The following is a 15,069-nucleotide window of genomic DNA, read 5'->3' on the forward strand; positions in this document are numbered from 1 at the left end:
TTAAGTCTTGTATGTACGAGTGCGAGAATTGATACAATGTCAAAAATGGGGTACTTTCATCAGAGTATGTCAATAATTACGAAGCGCATATTCACATGCCATTTCAGCCGTAATGCAAGAAAAACTAGTTAAATACCGGATTCATGGAAAAAATGACCAAACTTTAAACATTGAAACATGTCCAATGTTAACGACTGACAATTTGTTTGAATGCGCTTTATAATCCTATGAAATTAGAAAAGAAAGTATCTGAATGTAGATTATTGTACTAACTTAGTATTTTGGTTTTAAAATTAATAATTATCCTTTACAACTCGTCAGTAATACATATGTTGATGTAATTGAAAATGAGTCAATGCCATTGTACTCCGCAGCACTTAAATTTCAGTTTATATGAAATTTGTGCAAATAAAATGTTGCGTATTTCAGAATAATCATAATGAAATTATTCAAGATAATTAACCCTTAGCCTGCAGGCGGCAGGTTACTCTGCCTTTGCGACCAGTGCAGACCAAGATTAGCCTGCACATCCGTGCAGGCTAATCATGGTCTGCACTGTTCGCTATTCAGTCAGTAAGTTTTCAGTAAACACCCCTTTGAATAATAAATGGTACTGCCCATATTGAATTATGGACAAGTCCATTTTAAGATACATAGCAGGGTAAGGGTTAAATGATACTGTATGTCCTGTATAAGAGTGCGGACTAATCGTACTTAGCTTTTCAGCTAATTTCTCCCCCAGCCGTGCCTTAACTTATCATTTAGTAACTTTTGAAATGAATCAGTTGCCAGCGATAAAAAAGACAGAATGTAATAAACTGAAAATCGCTGATCGAGAGAATATGAATGGTATTTTCGTCATGTGAATCACAAATGAACATACACCCGCGCAAACTGTTTGCACATTTATTTTGGGATAGTGTTTCAAGATAAAGAAAACGTAATAATTAAAATTCTACAACCAAACATGTAATCATGTATATTCCTTTCAAACTAAAATAATATGATAATGTTTTAAAAGACTACTTTAAATGTGAGTAATATTATGCTGACGGCACTGATAGGCAATGGTAACTTAAAAATTGAATTATTTAATCAATCCGTCACTAGAACGAATTTCTTCAGTCAGTTCATGGGAGGGAGTATATGTATTAACACCCCGTCCATTTATTGCATGTGCGTCAAGTCCTGATATATAACTGCGCTTAAACAATACTTGCACGGGGGCTAACTTTTATGCGAGTGTATATATTTCGTTATGTGGACAGGATGTATTCAGTCATCCCTTTCTCAATTCACGTTTCTGTAGGTATTTCCGGACGTGTTTCTTCTTGGTTCTCTTCTTACCTTAATAATAGAAAACAAAGAGTTGTTCTTCCTGGTTGTAAATCGTCTGAAAAGTGCATTACAGCTGGTGTTCCACAATGGTCAATTCTCGGGCCTTTACTTTTTCTTATATATATAAACGATATAGTACTAGATATCCAAGCGAAAATTAGGCTCTTCGCTGATGATACTAACCTTTTCATTGTAGTAGAAGATCCTATCACTGCTTCAACTATTTTAAACTCGGACCTGCAGAATATAACTTCATGGGCAGAAAAATGGTTGGTAAAATTCAATCCTTCGAAAACTGAATCCTTACTGATATCACGTAAAACTCACAGAAATATTAATCATCAGCCAATCAGAATGCAAGGCGTACAAATAAACGAAGTCCGTAATTATAAACACTTGGGTATCAATCTCTCGCATGATCTGCGGTGGTCCACACATATTGAATACATTAAAAGTAAGGCTTGGAAAAGAATCAATATTATGAAAAATTAAAATTTCAGCTTGATAGAAAATCACTTGAAGTCATATATATATATATATCTTTTTTAAGACCAATTCTAGAGTATGGAGATGTATTATTTGATAACTGTACACAGAATGAAAAACGAGAGCTTGAGCAAATTCAACAGGAAGCGGCAAGAATAATTACTGGAACAACAAAACTTGTATCCATTGATAAACTCATGACAGAGATTGGTTTAGAATCTTTGGAAAAACGGCGATACAAACACAAACTTATTCTTTTCTTTAAAATGAAAAACAATCTTACCCCACAGTATCTTTCAGATCTTGTCCCTTCGTCAGTTGGCAGTGAGCATCGCTATCCACTCAGGAATGCAAACGACACGCAAAACATCCTCACACATACTGACTTTTATTACAAATCATTTTTGCCTTCAGTTATCAGAGACTTCAATGCGCTCCCACTTCAGACACAAAATGCTCCAACGGTTGCATCATTCAAGCGAATGCTAAATAACGACCTACCAAATGTCCCCAGCTTCTTCTTTTCTGGTGACCGTAAACTGCAGATCCTTCACACAAGATTACGCACTCACTGCAGCTCTCTTTCCTCTGATTTATTTGAGAAAAATATTATCGACTCTCCTTTGTGTGACTGCGGGGAAATAGAAAATTCTTACCACTATTTCCTAATTTGTCCAAAATACACGGATCTCCGACCTGAATTACTTACTACGATCTCCCAACATTGTAACCCCTCTATTAATGTTGTCTTAAACGGTGATATTTCACTATCTCTCGATTCCAATATAACAATTTTTAATGCCGTTCAAAAATTCATTATAGAAACAAAACGATTTTAGCAATAGCTAGTTAATGTAATGTTGCATAAAATACAATTGCATCTATATATGTATACACGTCATATCTAAACATTATCATTATCTAAACATGTTGATTATTTGATTGACTCAGCTATTTTCTTCACACTTTATTCTTATCGTTCATCCGTTTATCCTTTTTTCTTTTACGTGTTTATGTTTTTTACAACTCTAAATTTAGTTTGGTGTTTAACTTACATTTTACACTTACCATTTAAATCAGTATCAAATATCTCTTTAAATGAGATTTGCTTGTTATTTCATATCAAGTGTTTCTGAATTCTACTTTTCAAATCCATTGCTATATGTCTGAATATGTTTTCATATTTAAACTTTTATTGTACTTTACAAATTTAAAGCACTTTTTGGTTTATTGAAATGTGTCATCTTTTCATGTATTATATATAATACTGTATAACTGGTAAATAATTGTGCCATGAATAAACATGTAATTTTATGTAATAAGGAGAGGACAACTGTAAGCTAATATAGCTTTCTGTCCAATTCCTGGAATGTTGTATGTAAATATTTCATGCATTTCGGAATAAAAATATGTTTAAACTAATTCACGTTTCGCATACGGGGGAAAATGCTGTAATTAAAGGAATGGTAAGCGCGACCGCTATCTTGATATTCATAGTGTTGCACAAAATAATAATTTCAAATTTGTATAGCAATAACCTAATGTTTTCTATGTCCTTAGTTCTCGTCCACTTACAGAGATGATTGTTTAATTCGGAAATATAGCAATCTGCTGCAGCTGTTTCAGCAGCATCAGTAATCGAAATAAATGTAACAAAACATCAGGCGGCAATATTACGGGAAACTTAAATAAATACTAAAATTACTATATTTTGTCTGATGGTAAATAGATGAAATGAAAGCTGCTGCATTGCCATGCCATTATTTCATAATAAAAACTCTTTTGTCTAGACTGAATAACAAATTAGATATATTACATCAATTGGATTGTTTTCTAGCCCCCAGCTTGGTATGCTCACTAATTTTCTTTATAGATAGGCACATTGTGAGCACACGTGTTGACTGTTTAATACATTGTATCAATTATTATTTACAGAAAATAACCATTTGTATGAAAATTACTTGAACTACCGCAGAGCAGAAACATGCGTCACAAAAGAAAATGTTCGTTGGTACTTTTTTAGCTAGATTTGACTTCTATGAACAGTGGTCTGAAAAGTTAGTCATATCTAATTGTTGCAAAAGAAATGAAATACACGTGCACAACGGCAAGGCACATGTAACACAAACGATTCTCTAATAATAGATCTAACAAAGAAATCACGAACACGACACAAACGTTCACGAAGAAGGCAACAGCGAGCCAAGGCCTTGGAATTGTCAATAATCAAGAAGAGAAAAAGAAAATCAGCAAGACTGATTTTGACCTTTTCACTGATTCAATTTTGCGGTAAATCAGTCACAATGTATCCATTTCAAAGAGGTTTGAGATCTTGATTTGCATATTTTTTATTAATGTTTACAGTAATGACGGTCAAGCATTTACACACATGACGGTTTCTAAATTGCATCCAATAACTATGATGTCTATAGAGTAGTTGAACTGTTGAACCCGCTTCGTTCCATTCTTTTGTCAAGCCTTTATCGTTATGTCAACCCATAAAGGATACTTTGATTCGCAATCATAGACTAGTGAACGCAAGAAAATAGCTAAAGCAATTTTAGTCGAAGCAATTTGCCAGAACAACATGATCTATATTACATTTTGATGACTACTAGCGGTACACATTAAATACTGCGATTTTGCTTATAAATATATGAATAGTTCAAACTTTTGTTATTATCTTATCTCGTCAAAAACTACTAGTATTTTACTTGGTCTATCCACACTTAAATAGATATTCTTCTTTTGTATTTTTGTACAAATTCGAGCAAATTACTGTCTGAGATTTTTCCTCAGATCGTGACATTAACCTTAATGTATCCATATGCAAGAATTTGATTGATTTTCTAGTGACTGTTATTTAAACATTGGAAACTGTATCACAAACATCGTTGAAATAAAAAAAAAATATAAAACATTTGTTCTGTGTTTACGACAGTATAATACTGCCTAAATCAAGCTGTAGGCACATGACACGGTACCCAACTTAGTCACATTATACTGACACCGGCTTGACCAGTCCTAGACCTACCCTGATGTTCACATGGTAGATGGAGAACCAAATTTGGAGCCTCTAAAAAAGTCGATGCTTGCTTACTTGCTTGCTTACTTAACTTAACTTACTTACTTACTTACTTACTTAACTGACTTACTTACTTACTTACTTACTTGCTTGGCTATGGAACGAGCACACGACTTCCCGCGCTCAAAGCAGGTGCTCTGCAACTAGGTTAACTTACCGATCGGTACCGTATAAACTCTTCCAAAGATGCTTATATATAGCACTTGCTAAGAAGACCGCCTGTAAAAGCCTCTAACTTCAGAAGTAAGTTTTGAGTTTTATTCTATCTATCTTAGCTGCGTGATCAAGGTAGACCAAAGAGAGGTAATAGAAAATGGAACTGTCTACTGAGAAATCTATTCTTATTTGGTGATCCTACCTAAGGGCTAATTCGAAAATAAACTCCAAGACGTGTGACTTACTGAACTGAATTTTTTTTAAATTTCCTTGTTAATAAAATATTCAACTAATTATTCGAAATTTCCACTTACGCAATTTGGAATTTGCCCTACTAACTCGAAATATTGACTTAAGTTAAGAACTATCAAGCTATAAAAAATAACAGAAATATGGTGTCTGATTCTCGTTCTGTCGAAACGACACAAGGCCTAACTATAGCAAAGGAACCAGCATGCTAGTCGCGTAATGGCGGACAAGTTTTTCATTTGGCTGGGCCATAGAGGTCTAAAATAAAGCTGGTTTCTGTTTAAATTTCATTGTAGATGGGTTTTTTTTTACATTTTGGTGAAAAATGGGACAGGAGGTTGTATTTGGCGAAGTAAAACTCAATTTTAGTATGAGTAGTACTTCCAGGTCACAGCAGTGTGATTTTGATGTGATTTAACAATAAGCAAATGTGACAAGAGAAAACTCTTAGAAGATATACGACCCCTACCTTCTCTTCATTTTATATCAGTTTTATCATAACTCTTTAAAATGAGGTACATCGGTCTGGCTATGTTTGGTAGCTCTTTAAAAAATGTCAGTTGGTAGCTCTTTAAAAAATGTCATAGAATATATAGGGAATACTATTTAGTTGTGTGTGACCACAATGACAAACGTCGTTATTGCGCCCCACCGAACGTCACCCCGTGAAACGTCGTACCAGTGAACGTCGTTATGGTGCACCGCCAAACGTTGCCCGCCGAATGTCGCTCCTACAGATGTCGCCACGACAAAAGTCTGTATGGCCCTCTGCCTAACGTCGCCCCGCCAAACGTCGTTTTTCTTGCCTTCCCGAATGACATGACAGTATCAACTAAATTAGAGATAAAAGGTAGTACGATTTTGATATTGACGTAATATTTGTAAGTCCCCTTTGAAGTGTTACCAGAGAATATTGCTCACTCTTACACCCATCGCCTCTTCCTAAACTTTCAATACCTATGGCCTTAAATAACACGATTTAGATAGAGGGCAATCCATCTGTCTGTCCATCGGCCTGTTTAATCCTCTATCCAGATAATAAATTTGTCGAACATTGGAAATCACCATGATTGTCTCATTTACATGGATTGTCGTGGGAGCAAATCCTAGATCCCTATCTGAAAGGTCAATGCCACACTTGGGTTTGGCAAAGATCTGGGCCCAGTTGTTCGAAACTTTAACAGACTGTTAAACTAATCGCCTGTAAAATTTTGATTCAAAATACTAGTCTTGGTGGGAAACACTAGTATGATGTTTTAATTTTACTGTAAAGATGCTTTAGTGTTCATAATCCGTCAGCCATACATTTGTTTCTCTAAGTTTTCTAAAGTGTCAAAATATTACTCGAAAAGTTAATCGGCTGTTAGCTTAATCAACTGTTAAAGTTTCGAACAACGGCTCCATGTCAGATATTATCAGAGTCGTAGATAAATCTGTTTTTATTTCCTCAATGATACGGCTAGTGCTATACAAAACACAGGCCCTAAAGTCAGGCGAGGCGACGTTTAGGGCAACGTTTGGCAAGTGAGACATTCAGCAAGGCGAGAGCAGACGGGTCGCTTTAACGTTTGGTGGGACGACGTTAGGCGGGTTGACATTCGGCGGGGGCGACGTTAGGCGAGGTGACATTCAGTTTGCACATTTGGCGGAACAACGTTCTGCGTGCGATGTTTGTCGGGTCGACGTTCGGCGAGGCGACAATTGACTGATCACCATAAAGATGTTCTACGAGGCGACGTTAGGAGGGCCGCCATAACGACGTTTCAATGGTGACGTTTGAAACTTCGATATGTTGCTGCGACAGAACAAAATATCGAAATGGCTGAAATAAGCCACCTTACAAAAATAATTGTAGCAGAAAATACAGTGATGTGTGAAACAGCTTTCTACTTTCCTTATATGTGAAAAATTAAGTTCCAATATATCAAAATTTTGTGATAAATACGGAAATGATATAAGGTCGACGCGTGACACGAATGTCTTGCAAATGTCACCATATGGCTACATAACAAGTGACATTTAGCGTTGTCTGTGCGGAAGCTTGAGATCGAACTTGCAATGTCCGTTCTCGCAATCCAGTAGTATACTAGACGAAATTTTCAGATACTAAGTCGAAATTTTGAATAAATATTAGTAGATCCAATTTTCGAGTTACTTAATTCGAAATGCCGAACTAGTAAGACAAAATTTCGTGTAAGGTATCGCAAACTGTTCGAAATACGAGTTACATACTTCATTAAATAACACGTGACACTAAAGCTCTTCCGTGTAATGCAGCATTTTCTGAAATTCTATAGTTGAACTATGTTTCAAAACTAAGCGATGATATATCCAGAATAAGATATTAACCACCAGATTGATAGTATACAATTATTGCTGTTTAGTGAGGTCGATATTTGTAGGTTATAAGCTTTGTATCGGGAAATATGCACGAGTTCTTCAGGGGAAATATTGCGCGACTTTAGGAGCACAATATTCTTTCGCTGAAGAACGAGTGCATATTTCCCGATGCAAAGATAATAACCTTTTTATTACATACACATCTACACGTATAAATATAATGTAAATATCATAAATTTATTCAATAGCCTGAAAAAAATGACAATACTAAATTAAACAGAAAAAAATAGTTCAACAACACACACTGAATTACGTCACGCACCCGATATGAAATTCAGGCGTCAGTGTATGGAAAAATATTGACGTTTCCAGTACCAATGTAACTTAACGGGGAAAAGAAATGAATATGTAATAAGTGGATTTATCGACCTGATAAAAGCGATACCAACCTCGGGGTGGATTTATCGACCTGATAAATCCACATATCGACCGAACCTAAAAGGCAACAATTGTATCATTATTAAATCCAGCCTAATTATAAGTATAAAAATTAAATACAAATACATGCAGCCTTTGGTAATTTTTCGTAGTAAATTGTGTACGACGTCGCATTGTCTTGACGTCAAACAATTGTTGTTTACGTATGACGTCACATTTATTCGTACCTAAGCGATTTCGCACGAGACGGTTTTCGATGCGGTCAATATGTACTTAATTAGGCCCCGCCCACCAGTCAGTATGATAATTTATCACAGATCATGTTTAAACCAATCGCAATCAACAAAAAATTAATTTAATAAAAATTTATAATAACTAAATAAATTCGTAGAACTAATGTTACCCTTACACCATGTTATATGTCTTGAATATTTTGAGATGCCCCCTTACACAGGTAAAACGTTTCAATCCGGTATACAACTCGTCATCGGGATAGACTAAAAATGCCTATTGAAATATTGTATTTGTTGAGGTATTTAATCAATTGATATATGTCATAAAATGCAGGAAAGTCCTTCTTATTCACAGACGCACGCCATTTATGAATGCAAAAAATGCTGCACGAACATTTTCATATCTTGAAACAAGTGACCGTCAACACAGTTAACCTTTTCGTTCCCAGCTGATTGTGCGTGGAATTATTGGATGTGTTCAGGCTCGAAGGTGAGGAGGCTTTAACTGACAGTTTTCAATAATATTTTAAACTGAACATCAAAGGTATAACACGTTTTAGTAATGACAACTTAGACATTGGTAAACTGCTTTTACATTGTTGTTGTTTGAAGGGCTGTGCACAGATAATCTGTATAAATAGGTCTGCTTGCTTAATTCGTGTCGTGTCAGCTTCCTGGAAAACCCTGTATTGGTGTCTGATGGTAAGATAATGGCAGTATTTAAAACATTTTAACTCGACTTAGGACTTGCTGTAGTCTAACTTCTATCACTTTTTACCACTTGTCAATAATTTTTAACATTTCTTCGCACTGGCGCCCAGCTGCTAGTAATACCCGAGAGAAGATGAGCAGGATCAATATACAAACAATATACGGGTTAAGTGGTCGATGTCCTAACCGCTAAACAACCGCTCCCCTGCACCATAAACTTGTACAATTAATGCAACTGAAACAATGTCAAATTATAAAAATTAATGCGTATTTAAAATTTAAATCATGTTTGTGGAAATGCAAATACTTATTTTTTTCACCAGTTTGTATATAAAGGAAAATACATGTTTAGAGAACTCGATTGTCTAACACCACTTGCATTATCTCCGACACAAAACATAAAAAATTAATAAAAATGTTATCAAAATAGTGATTTTTCCCATAGACACACGTTTTGAAAACTTTTCAAAACAGTCTAGCTACATGGTAATAAACACTTACAGTTGTATTTTAAATTGCTGTGTGAACCTTTCATTTTCATATGCCCTGCCTACATACCTGTTCTACATATTCTTAACAATTATTATGCTTGTGATAAACTAGAAAAGACTTCACGTTGATAAGTAAAGATAGTAAAACACTCGATTTAGTCCTCTTTGTAGCATACACCAACACTGTATACTGATAGAAAATGGACATATAGATATAGCAGCCTATGATAAGATAGGAAACAAGTATGGCACTAAACATTATAGCGAAACGTGTTTGTTTCCCCTTATATATTGCACTAGCAGTACAGTATTCTTCATCATAATGATAGGTCCGGCTTTATCGTGTACGTTTTTTGAAAGACAACAATAATGATATAGAGGATATGTGTTTGTTTCAGTGTAAGATAGAAATATATTTCACTGAGTGAACACTATAATGCAATATTTTCACGAGTGGCGCAGTCACGAATGAAAATGTAAATTGTGGTGTTCACGAGTGAAATATATTTCGATCTTACAATAAAACAAACAAATGTTCTATTTATTTTATGAATTTTTAATGTTTTAACCAAATTATATTCAGTTTGTTCGCGCAACGTCACGTGCATCGCATCATAACGTCATAATGTCGTGACGTCAAGATGTCTTTGTAGAAAAAAGCTATAAATAGTTCTTTTACGTTTCCTGATTTCTTTAACATTTCATCGTCATAAAATGTAAATATTTATAAATAAATATTTTTATTATTTCTATACATCTTTACCTTTACTAAAAATATTTTGAAAGGAAATTCCTAATATTTATAACTCATATCATTGCGAATTCAAAATGCAGTTCCGTACCAGTGAAAAATAAAAATGATATTTTCACTGTTTGAATCACTGAAAATATCAATTTTATTTCACTGATAGATTTCAGTATTTCATAGAAGAGCATAAAATAATATTGAATATTTTGCTTTCATTTTGCAGATATTTTGGCACTTTGACTGAAAAATTAATTTGATAGGATAAGGGTCAAAAAGGTATCACATACAATGTTTAGTGCAAGAAAAACACAAGTGTTTTGCACAGAAAGCAAATATTACTTCAGATAAATACCTTGATACATGATAAAAAACAAAAACAATTTTACTATAACTTAAAACCATAAGACTAGACCCTCCACAATGATGGAAATGATGGCGAATTATTCTGCAAAGCGAATAACCAACTTAGTATATGTGTTGATTAATTAAGATAGTTCTGCCATATGACATTTTGATTTAAACGTGCTATTAATAAACTATCTAATCAAATTTGAAAGCGCTATTTCTCGGTGCATACGTGGCTCTAAATGTCACGTCATATTTTTAAATGTTCATTTAAATGTTGTGAAGATTTAAGCATTGCCTATCAGATGGGGTTATACCAAATCAAAAGACCTTAAATCTGCAAATGACTTTTAATGTCTACAGTGAGCTAGTACGTTTTCCATTATAACTAATATATTATGCTAGATTAGTTAAATATTGGTGCAAAGTGATTTATACTGAATACAATTATATTGTTAGAATGGTATATAAGTAGGACTGAGGAGGCTGCGGTTTTTTTTTGGTGCGTGGCATTCCCTGTTTGATATTTGTCTTTGTTTTTTTTTTTCAATAAAATAATAAAAGTTATAAAGCTTGGGTGTCTAATTTAGAAAGTTTATTACGTAATTAATGATTTTTAAATGTATATGTAATATATACGATTTCATCAAATATATCAAAGCTGCTCTATAAATAAGATTTTCTTTACTAAGTATTTGGTTGTGTTAAATAATGTATATACAATAACTGTTCATCCGCCATCATTGAATAATTACAGGTTCACTTGCAATATACAATTAATGATATATTATATATGTCGTATGACAATATACTAAGCATAAATCTGTGTTAAAGTTTCTTCTGTTCTGTTCTGCACCGTTACTTCCTGTGATTAACGGGGGTTTATTGCACCTCGGGCCTCCGTGCCCGAGTGGTTAAGGTCGCTGACTTCAAATCACGTGCCCCTCATCGATGTGCGTTCGTTGAATTCTTCACGTGGAAGCCATCCAGCTGACTTACGGAAGGTCGGTGCTTTCATCCCGAGCGGGCACCTGGGGTCTTCCTCCACCATCAAAGCTGGGAAGTCGCCATATGACCTAAATTGTGTCGGTGCGACGTTAAACCCATTCAAAAAAAAATTATTGCACCTACTTCTAGTATATAAATACAAATACAAATACATAGCATTTATATAGCGCAAAAATTATAAAATATTCTATTGCGCTTTACAATTACATAACATACATTTAAAATATATACATACAAAATATGAGCAGGATTCAAGAACTTAGGTTTAGATATTTGGACATATATATTATACTGTTTTACACCACTTCTGATATTTTGTATTTTAACAAGACTACACTCATCATTCATGAAACTATCTAAATAAATGTGTTTTCAGTTTTGATCTAAAGCTGGCTTCTGACTGAATATTTTTCAGACAGCTAGATAGATCGTTCCATCATTTGGGACCGACGACTGCCATTGATCTGTCTGCTAATTTTATTCGCCGTCTAGGGATGTTAAAGTTAGTGTCACTTTGTGAGCGAAGTCTGTATCGTTGTCGAGTAGGTACAAAGATTTCCCTCAGATATACTTGATCTGTACCATTCATGACACGGAAGACTATTACTAAGACTTTGAACACGACTTTAGCCTTAACTGGAAGCCAGTGTAGTTCTTTCAGAAGTTCGGCACTCGGTTGTTCATAGGAAGCATTCTTGACTACTCTAGCGGCATGATTTTGGACTCGCTGTAGTTTATTGATTTGGTAGGCTGGAATTTCTGTAAATACACTGTTGCAGAAGTCAGTGTGAGAATGAGCCAATCCATGCACTAATGATTCAGTTGACTTTTGTGTGAGATGTTTCCGTATAGCCCAAAGGTTTCGTAACTGCACATGAGATATCTGACATTTTTTCTGAATGGGATGGTCAAAGTTGAGTGTATTGGTCATAGTTACACATAGGTCTCTGACATTATCGACGCATTTTACGTCACACCCACCAACGTTTACACTTGTGAAGTTCCATTTCGCTAACTGTTGTCTGATTCCATACATAATTATTTCAGTTTTAGACTGATTCATTTTCAGTTTAAAGGTTGTCATCCATTTTATGATTTCATTGAGACAACTGTCGGGTTGTTGAAGAACAGTTGTCTCATTTTGAGAATTTCCCGCTTGATTTTTAACGCAATCTTGTGGTCGTCCGCGTATCCATAGAGATCAGCTGGATATTTCTACACCACTCGGTTGAGAGTCGATATATACAGGGTAAAGATCACAGATCCGGCACAAGAACCCTGCGGGACACCAAACGTCAGTCACTCCGTGTCAGATGCTGCCTGTTCGACTAAAACTTTCATTGTTCTTTTCGTGAGATAAGATTCTATTCATTTCAAGGGAGTGCTATGTATACCAAATTCATCTTGAAGGATTTGAATCAGTATCGGGATATCGATGGTTTCGAACGCTGCACTCAAGTCGATCATGACCACGGTTGTTATTTGATTTTCATCTATGGTTTCCAAAAGATCATTATACATTTTGACCATTGCTGTTTCAACGCCAAAATGTTTTTTCTGTAGGCACTTTGGTAAGCTAGGAGGAGACCTAACCTAAACATACAGCTCATTTACTCCGAGACTTACTCTAAGCTCTCTTTACACAGTGGAAACAATCTATTTATAGAGTGAAATTGTTGAGTGATCACCGTCCAGTCCATGTTACACCAGTGCAATAGAAAAGTAAGCTATCTATGTTGCCTTCTATACATGATAATACAGTCATGCACCTAACAGTCCTGATACTGTTTTCTTTGATTTTCTCATATTTCTAGATATTTCCCCATACTTTGACGCTTATATACGGGTAGAAGAGAACGTTCTCTTTCAAGCAATAGCTTTCTCAACAAATTTTACCCTGTGAAATTCTTTGGGTTTTAACATTTTAAAAAATCGTTGGCAAATTTCACCACAAAGATGTCACACATTCCCCCAGAGCAGTAAATGATTTGATCTTTACACATTTTCCTTTTCAAAGGTCTGACCTTTGCAGTAATTGCTGCTAATTATGTATAAAGTTTTCGCGCCTAGAGGTAAAAATGCATGTTTTGCATGAGATACTATGTATATAGCTACCGAAGCCTACAACAAAGTTTTAGCGGAGTTGTCTCCATTTTTCCAGATATTTTACCTACTATAGGATCTTTTTTTTTCAGATTACGTGCACCATAAACAGAATAAGGCTCCCCAGTGGTGGTTTTACCACTAACCATTACAAGACGGTTCCCAACTGTGTTCCTTTATTTGTTCATGTGTTTCCTTGTGTGTTTGCTTTGTGTGAGTGTGTGTGTGTTGGCCATTTGCGCGTCTCCGTGTTGGGTTTACGTTTGGGGAGGCTGCGTTTTCGAAACGTGGCTTTCTCTGCTGGAAATTCATCCTTGGTTTTCTTGGATTATTTCGCTTGTTCTCTAATCTCAACCCTATAAGGGACTAAGGATAATATATTCAACAGCGGACTCATTTGTCGAGAGGGCTAAGACGCTTTCCTACGGAAGTGAAGTTCCATGGTTCGAATCCTGTCCTTGGAAAAGGCACTGTATCGCGATTCTGTCAGTTGACCCAGCTGTCAAGGGTAAGGTTTATGAACAGGCTCATTCAAACCGAACCGGCAACATTTTCGTTTTTGTCGTCTTGAGCGACATGTGGTGTTTCCAATTTTTCTATTTTAGTTGGTTTAAATGATTTAAAATGAGGTCGCTGAAAGATTCTACAGAGGTTATGTTCATCGTTTCATAAAGCGACGGTAATATCGTTTAATAAAGCGACGGTAAATAAAGTTTACATTTACCTTTTACCTTTAAAAGTCTTTTTTTAAAGAAGCTAATCCTACTAAGTGTGATATGCAAAACTGTTTCAACGAACAGATAATTACGACCAGGTGTCCAGGAAAAAATATTAATATTAATAAAGTATTTCACATTGACTTGATTAACATATTTTTCTTAGAGTAATACAGTTCTCACTCTTTGAATGAAAAGTTAGAAGTACAGATAATGAAAATCAACTTTATGAACTAAAATATAACGACAGTTTATACAAACTCTGGCAATAATATTGTCAACAAATTAACACTTTAGAACAGAAGTGCAAGGCATAGAGATATTAACGGTAAGCGTAAAAGGTAAAGGTAACTTTTATTTACCGTCGTTTTGTAAAACAATTAACATATGTTCTGTAGAGCTTTTGAGCGACCCTATTGTAAGAACAGTAAAACCAATTGTACCAGCAATTTGCTGATATCCATTTACTGCTGGGTCGATTGGGGCAATCGTGATAATCTTGCCCAAGGACACACCGCCACGGGAGTAACCAGGATTCGAACCATGGGCAGGGGCCTTCACCTCCGTAGGAAAGCGTCTTAGCCCTCTCGACCAATGCGTCCACTATTCATATTTCACGTTG

This window comes from Mercenaria mercenaria, chromosome 14 (genome assembly GCF_021730395.1).
Source record: "Mercenaria mercenaria strain notata chromosome 14, MADL_Memer_1, whole genome shotgun sequence".
NCBI lineage: Eukaryota > Metazoa > Mollusca > Bivalvia > Venerida > Veneridae > Mercenaria > Mercenaria mercenaria.